At 31.5% G+C, this 9,017-nt stretch overlaps 1 long non-coding RNA gene across 1 annotated transcript; it reads right to left on the bottom strand.

Moving 5' to 3' along the window:
* Window positions 1–5,034: 5,034 nt before the first annotated feature.
* LOC123663012 lies at window positions 5,035–7,251 on the bottom strand. The gene is made up of 5 exons (XR_006744601.1): window positions 7,131–7,251; window positions 6,837–7,045; window positions 5,880–6,349; window positions 5,396–5,658; window positions 5,035–5,254 (listed from the first exon to the last, which is right to left on the bottom strand). It is a non-coding gene; the product is annotated as an uncharacterized LOC123663012 (long non-coding RNA).
* Window positions 7,252–9,017: the final 1,766 nt, after the last annotated feature.

The following is a 9,017-nucleotide window of genomic DNA, read 5'->3' on the forward strand; positions in this document are numbered from 1 at the left end:
GTATATACGCCAGCGAAGTGATGCCTCATAGTCGACAATTATATCGATACACTAGTGATGTTATTTTTAGTCGATATTTTCTAAAATTCGTATTAACAAAATTAAATAATTTCTCTTTTCATAACTACAATAAAACCGTATTTGTATATGCGGTTTTTATTGTAACACTGTGCAAACCTGGGCTAACGAAGGGTTTCACTAACAAATAACAATGATAATTATGGTAAATAACTGTGTTGTTTGTTTTTGGTATCAAAAGGGCTCAATACAAGGATTTTAAAAAAGTATATTATGATTATTATTACCGTAATACTAATAAAAAATACAATAAGAAAGTTTAAAAAATTAGGACTGCTCTTTCCCATGCCTATGCCAAGCAAGCTGCGAGCCGCCCTTCTTCCTCGCCTCCTAGGCGAAAAACAACTTCGGGGTTTACTCTTTCCAATATATTTTTTTATCAATTTCGGAATACTTTGTAAAAAGTTATGCATGGTCAAACATAAATAAATATAGGTATGTAGCGACTTTAGAACCTCCTCTGTTTTTTTCATCGGTAAAAAATTGCTTAGTTGTTTTCTTGACATTACTGAGGAGCAGATTATTAAATTTGGTCGAATCTATGTACCTATGCGATTCGTATTTGGACTTCGCAAATAGAATCATATTTCTGAATTGCATAAAAAACTCAAGTGGCCCCACTAGCGTAGCATTCCTTGGAACCCCGGGAACCTTGGGACCCTGTATCAAAATTAGTGGGGGGGCAGGCAAATGATGGGTAAAGATTTCTCACAAAAAATGTTTGCATTGAATTAAAATAAATGTTTATTGATTATAAGTTATAACTTCCTCCTAGAATAGACAATAGTGAGTGTAGTCTGCTGTAGCTGTTCCTGTTCCATCGAAATCCTTAGGTAATTTTTTATCAGTTTTAGTTTTGAAAAACATCAAGTTAATACCTCGGGAAAATTGGATGCAAGGCTATTGAATTTTATCAGTAATAATTCCATGAGTTCTTTAATGGAATGAATGTTTTGAATTTCGGATTTTAAGCTTATTTAAAGAGCTTGTAGTTCCAAGCTGGAGAGTTATTAGCCTTGACCTGCAGCAATAGATGCGGGGGATCGTTCGCTTCAGCCTGTGAGGCCAATACTATTAGTGAATTCCTATGAATCTTCCGCATCTATATGGGGGATTCACAGGCGCATAACCTGAAGAAGAGATTCAACGCTGCCTCCAGGTCTTACAGGTAGTAAATCGCTAGGGCAAAGTTCAAACACAGCAGAATTGGCGAGAGACTATTGGGCTTTCCAAATGGAACCCATGCCTTTTGTTTCTTACAAAAGCTGTCGAAGGTAACTTTTTTTAGTCTACACTTCCATCATTGCGCGAACCTGAAGGCTCTCTGGCATATTATGCGAAAAAGTAAGCGAAATTCTTTGCACTCTTTTTGCGTCGAATTCAACTCTTGACGATGAGGGAAAAGCACCACCGAGCATTCCACGGTACGAACACGCGATGCGTAATGTGCACTATGAGCAGTGTCGTTTGTCGTGTTCTGCATTATTTCAATGTCAAGAATTCTAGTGGTGCTAATTGTATCCACCAGTGGTTTGCAACCAATGTGCGAGCTTCGTGCGCAATGTTTCCGCGTACATTCAAAGTGTGGAATGACCTTGCTAAAATTTGGGGGTTTTAAAGCGTCTAGTGTCTACATCTTTTCTCTAAAGGCCATGGGCGACGGTAGCCGTTATAAATCAGATGGCTTCGTCTGCTTGTGTGCCCCATTCTTATATAAAAAAGATTAATTCATTGTTCATAATGATTAACTGAATCCCGAAATAAACGATACAGAATGTTATCAACAATTGGGCGCACGCTTGACTCGGATAAAAGGGGACTGCTTTCAGACTTCAGTCATTTCTGAAGTTAAAACTCTATAGGTATGTATGACAGTTTTTTTATTCTTTTTTCCAGGAAGCACAAGATTAAGTGACATTGTGGATAGCATTTTACTAATTTTTGCTTACACACCTTAGGGGCCCTGTAAATAGGGGGCCCCGTATCATTGATACGGCTGATACGGCAGTAGTTACGCCCTGAGTGGCACCCAATTCCCTACTTCGGGAATACGTATATTCTCAACTTACTTTACTCTATTCTTTTTAACCCTGTTGTACCTGCTTATCTAAAACGACGATTTAAGTTTCTTAGTGATTCCAATGAACGCAGTTTTCGTTCTGAGGAAAGCTTACTTCTTGAATTTCCCTCTCACTCCTATTTCGTTTATACTAAATCTTTCACTGTTCAAGCTTGTCGACTTAGGAATTCTATAGACGTGTAAAATCGGTTTCTATTTTTAACCCACTTCCAAAAAAGGAGGAAGCTCTCAATTTAACTGTATTTTTTATGTATGTTACTTCAGAACTTTTGACTGAGTGGACCGATTTCTACAAATTTTTTTTTAATCGAAAGGTGGTGTGTGTCATTTGGTCTCACTTGAGTTTATTTGAGATCTAACAACAACTTTTTGAGTAATATAAATAATACGTTTTTACTTGACTATTTTCGTCGACCTACGTTGTATTATACCGCATAACTTTTTACTAGGTGTACCGATTTTGATGATTTTTAATTTAATCGAAAGCTGATGTTTATCGTGTAGTCATATTTAAATTTCATCGAGATCTGATAACAAATTTTTGAGTAATCTTTAATAACACGTATTTACTTGACTATATTTTCGTCTACCTTTGTTGTATTACATGTCGATGTAATTGAAGTCGGCTTTTTTTCCTTTGCGTACAAGTCGAACTCGGTCCACCCAGTCAAAAGTTCTGAAGTAACATATATACAAAAAAAAAAAGAAAAATACAGTCGAATTAAGAACCTCCTCCTTTTTTGGAAGTCGGTTAAAAATCAATCTGATACGTATTATTATTTTCTGTTGGTGTTCAATAAAGTGTATTGTTATGTTATGTCATGTTAATCAACCACTCTTTAAAAAAATTCAATCGATTACGTAATTTGCCTAACTAAAAAAACATAAATAAAATAATAATTGAAAAAGTCGCCTTCATGATTTTTGTAAGTGTACAGTACATAATGTTTGAAATTGGTGTAATTTATTTAGCTATCTTTGTGTAATTATTGAATTTTTATCTTGTTCCAGCTTTTTCAATTGACTTTCTAATAGTTGTTCTTCACGCAGGTGGCTTTTCTTGTTTTTTTTTATTTATAATATTATTTTTAACCATTGTTATATCGCCGCAATTATATGTTAATTAATATATATAACCTATACCCATGTATTAATAACTGCGACAAACATGAGACATTACAAATTATATAGGTACTAAGGCAAACATTTTATACTGTGTATGTACTACATTACATATATATACTATACTTACACTTATACTATGTACTACATGTATACACTATAATTATGTATGTATTTCATTACCCATTCTTACACACACCTCAACCATGTAATTACATACCTAATTCATAAATAAAGTACCTAAGTATTTCGATAATTACCCACAAAAATATAGACATGTATAAGTCACAAAGAGTATCCAAGTCAAAATAATAAAACATAATAATAAGTAGTTTACGAAATTCAATAATAGTAAGCCGAGTCACAGCAATACGATGCAGAACAAATTCAATAAAACAAGCCAAATTCAGAAAAATAGCACTATGCGCTATATGTACTCGTAGTCAATCACAAACGAAAGATGCGAATACTAAAATATCGTCAACAATTAATAGCTGGATAGCCGGCGCACGCACACTAACAACTCGACAGTCACACATAGAAAAAACGGGGCGGAGATGGCGCGGGGCGCGGTAGCGGCATGCAGCGCGACAGAAACATTTTATTCAAATACCTATTTTTGAAAAGTCTCTTCGGTAACCTTTCCTCTTAATGCGTTTCCAGTAACGCCCCTGTGCCCGTGTCGGGCCGGGATGGGAACCCGGTCCTGCTAGACATGGCGTCGTCAGGATTGTTCAGAGGTGAGCCGGACAGTCCCATGGAGGAGAAGTCTGGTCTTTTCGCCGAGACCAGCCTGTCACTGGAGGGATCCTGTTGCCTGCAGATCCGGGACCCTCCAATTAAAGCGGCTGAAGGCTCCCGCAGGGGTTTTGGTCTGTAGTGCACCCCCAAGTACTAAGCCGACATACGGTCTAGGAATGCCTACCCTGGCATCCTGGATATCACCCGTAAATGGGTTACCCTGCGATATCAAAAAAAAAAAAGTGCGGTCCTTTTAAATAAAACAAGAATGTAAAGTCTTGACAAATTTGTTTATTAAAAAACTTGGTTGTCTGCAAAGTTGGTTTACAGACGATAGTTAAACGTGACAACCGTCATAACAAAACATCTCCTCGGATGCATAGGCCGATCAGATAGATGCGGCACAAGCATACATATGAGCGTAACGAAGCCGGCGTTAATCGATTTATTAGACGTCACGTCAAAAAAAAAAGAAATGATATTATGTTACTTAACATACTATGTATATTTAAAATAACATATTATATATATTTAACTTAACATAACATAACAATACACTTTATTGTGCACTTAAACAGAAATAAAACTTATCCGATTGAAAAAAAAAAACATATTTATTTCCATTTATTTTTCAAATGTATTATTTATTTTTGTTTTTACTTTAAATATCAATTATTTTTATGTTATAGTTAATAATAATAATGATTGTTATTAAATATTATGAATTAATTTTTCTTTTTGTTTGCTTGGCAAAATATTTTACACAGCAAAAAAATAGTTGTTTTTATTTATCTTCATTAGATGGTAGTTTTTGATCCTGGATACCCTGTACCCATCCCAATCTTTATTATTATATTAGCATTATTCAATACTGCAGACAATGCTTGATGGAATTTATTATCGAAAATACTTTCTTGATTCTTTTAGAATCAAAATTTAAATTAATCATGTACATAATTAAATTAGTAATAGTAAAAAATTATTATTATTAGGTATAAAATAATAACATATAATTAAGAAATAATTAATTAGGTATCAATGATAGTAATTCTGCACTATATAATGATTAACATACTTTTTATAGAAGTGAAAAAGTCGTATCTTTGAAAACTTTTTTTTGAAGTTGCATTAACTGCTACATATGACATCTCTTGATATATAAACACGAGTAATATTTCCCATATTACGGGTAAAAGTATTTTTTCCATCAAGAGAAAAGTATATACGTTTATTCTGGAAAAGAAAATTTATTATAATTATTTTTATGATTAGCATTTTATCAAATATGACAATTTCAATATTGTCAGATAGAGCAACTATATTTTAGATCTTTCATATATTTGTATATAAGAATATAGTTTATTAAAAACTTACCATTTTATTTTTATATTTTTGGCCTTTTAATTTTTCATTGAATTTATCAAAATAATATCTTCCATTGTTGATAGCGGAAATTCTAATTTTTGGACCACTGGATTTCCTTCAGGATCTGTTAATAAACTAAAATCTAACAGCTGAGTACTGTTATTTTTTTATTTCAGATAGGATTTGGGAACGTCAGCAGATATGGCCTTTTAAATTTGCTAATTGTTTTGATAGACTGTTATAATTATGTTTGATACATTCCAGCAAAGAATCTGTTGAAATAAATTATATATATATTTTTTTTTTTAACTAACACAATGATTTAAATTTCAAAATTGTGACACTGATGTAAATATAAATATTGATAGATAAATATTATCACGATTACAACACTCAACAATTTCAGAATGGAATCTATATTATGATTTTGTAAATAATTATAATAAGTATAGATATCCTAATAAATTAAAAACAATATTTTTTTTTTTCTTACCACTGGATACAGTATTTTTTGTTGATGATGATCTAGCTGCTAATATATTCATTTCAGCTTCTGTTTCAGATTTATGATGATGATGATGAAAAGGGATTATCAGCAATTGTTGCTAATGTATTGTCTTCATGTGCTATTTCCATACGCATATTTATGTCCTTCAAATTCGAGTTGATTTTTCTTATTTTTCTACGTTTAGTTGATGGTGATGATGAAGATGATCAAGGTAGTATGGTGTAGATTATGAACTAATTTTTTTCCTTTTTTTGAGCCAACTATGTAGTTAGTACTGTCATTAATTCGTTTTTTTTTAGTTTCATTATTTATTTTCATAGGTTTACATAACAATGACGGTGGTGATGAAGATATCGAAGACACTATTGATGTAGATGACCATTCGAGACTATGTTTTTAGGCTTGTTTCTTCACAATTTTTTGGTTACATTTTTATGGCTTTTATTTCTTAGGTTCTAGTGGAATGAAAAAATTTGAAATAAATTTTCAGTATTATAACTTAATTGATAGTATAAAAATTAACGATTAAAAATAAATTTATATCAATTAATATATATCTCTTGTAAAAAAAAAAAACATTAGTAAAAAAATTATTAGAAATTAATCAACAATATTTACATTTTAAATAATAAATATTACCTGCAATTTCAGTGGGTTCATCAGTTAACTCTAAAGCTATTTGGCTAAATATATTATCTATTTTTAATCAATCCTTTGCTAATGCTATAATAGTCGAAAGTTTTTTCAACAGCAGCCGCTTTTGCTTTAGCAGACTACTTATTGTTGGTACAGAAGAATAGGGGTTCTTATTAATCTTATTAATTTTTCCTCTGCCTCTTCCATTGTTTCTGATAATATTAATTGTAATTATGAATTACTTTCTTATTATTATGACAATGAAATAGCAATTCTTAAAAATCTATAATTTAAATAATAATTTACCTGCTGTGCCACTTATTTGAACATAAAACGTTGGCCATGTCGGTCAGACCCTTCACAATGTTTAACTATCGTTTGTAATAATTAGAAATACTTAGAACTTTTTAACAATGATTCAGGCTATTTACATCCGGTACCACGATATTCAATATATCAATTTCTTTATTGGACGAATCATTTAAAAATAAAACTAATGCATACATAAAAGCCATCTGAAAAAAACAGATTATTGAAATATAAAATTATTTTAAAAATAGTAAGGAATTGTAATGTATTTTTTCAATGATTTTTACTAACCTTAAATGTTTTACGTAATTAAACATAAAAACGAAGCTTTACACACAACACAAATTTTTATCTAGCTAAATTAGTCCACAAGTTCGTATTTTGTACACAATACACACCGAGTATACGTCTAGAGAGAAGTTTATAGTACACTTTTTTTTGTATAACAATATTAATATAGTTCAGTTTTTGTATTGAACTTATTTAATCTTGATATTATTTACATTAATATACTAATCGACAAATAACTTTTAAGTTATATAAAAATATAATTATACACTGATATACACTATATTAGATATATTACACTATATTAGACACAAAGATTAATACACTGAAACACTGATGTCATGATGTGAGTGATGTGCGTCTTAACGAAGAACACTGTGAACAAGATTCGACATGTTACTTCGTGACGTCACGCGTTGTCGCTTATTATTTCGTTCCTTAATATGTTGTATTTATATTAATATTTTCGTTAATTTTTATTTATTGTATATAATTCAATACAAGATTATATTATGTTATATTCGTTATTATATTAATGTTATTTAATAGAAATTAAAGGCAGTTTTTTTATATATAATATACTCAATTGACTGGAAGTGAAGTGACCTATGAATAACAAATTAACAAACAACTAAAGACTATCAAATTGTGCTTGTAATACAATAAATGAATAAATCGATCATAATTATGATAAAAATAACTTTACGTCATGTAATTATTGTTTCTATAAATTTAATGAAAAACGGAAATAAAAATAGTATCTAATTAAGTCGAAATCTTGGAATTGAATTTCAAAGTTAAGAAAAATAACACAGAACAAACACACAGTTTTTTCTGTATTCTGAGTTAACAAATTAGGTACGAAATTGGGTATGCAAATGAAACAAGTAAAATTATTGGTTAAAGTAACAAAACAAGTAATAAACGAATAAATAATTAATATTTTTAATCTAAAAATATTTCATTAAATCGATGGAAATTTCTTCTGATTATTATTTAAAATCGAATTTGGTATTATCTAATCTCTGAAACGGCTGGACAGATTTTGACGGGACTTTCACTGGCAGATAGTTGATGTAACAAGGAGTACCTTAGGCTACTTTTATATGACTTCGAACTTAGTGTACATCGATGACGTTTGGTGTTATAAACTCGTGATAATAGGCACATTAAAATGTTATAATCATCAAACTCACAGAACTTGTTATTACAATAGACTAAACGTTAACATGTAAGAATATAGGTTATGATTTAAAAAACTAGGCGCTTTCAAACAGTGAACAGTTTCGAATTATTATAGACTACAGTAAACTGATATAGTTAATAATAGGCATTTAAACAAGGTAAAGGCCACCTACTCATCGGTCGTATCCCTTTTATTGCAAAGGTAAAGGAAACAAAATAAAAAAAAAGAGTAAAAATTAATATTTAGGTCATACTTTACTTAAACGGCCTCAAATTTATGGGGTGAAATGGAGGTGAGGGGGTAAAGGGTGGTGGGGAGGGTGGATTTTTTACCCCCCCGTAGTGTGCTTTTCGCGTAAACCGGGTTAGGGTTATTTTTTTTTTATTTGTAACGAAATTATGTCGATAAACGGTGTCATTTTAAAGTTAGATAGGTTAGGGTTATTTTTAAGTAGACCTGGTCCTGATGCAGTATGCCTTACCATACTTGGTTATATTTTACATCAGGCTACTCTTGTCTGGACCGGACCTGGTCCTGATGAAGTATGCCTTACCATACTTGGTTATATTTTACATCAGTCTATCCTTGTCTGGACCGGACCTGGTCCTGACCCAGTATGCCTTACCATACTTGATTATATTTTACATCAGGCTATCCTTGCCTGGACCGGACCTGGTCCTGATCCAGTATGCCTTACCATACTT

The sequence above is a fragment of the Melitaea cinxia genome, chromosome 2 (genome assembly GCF_905220565.1).
Source record: "Melitaea cinxia chromosome 2, ilMelCinx1.1, whole genome shotgun sequence".
Classification (NCBI taxonomy): domain Eukaryota; kingdom Metazoa; phylum Arthropoda; class Insecta; order Lepidoptera; family Nymphalidae; genus Melitaea; species Melitaea cinxia.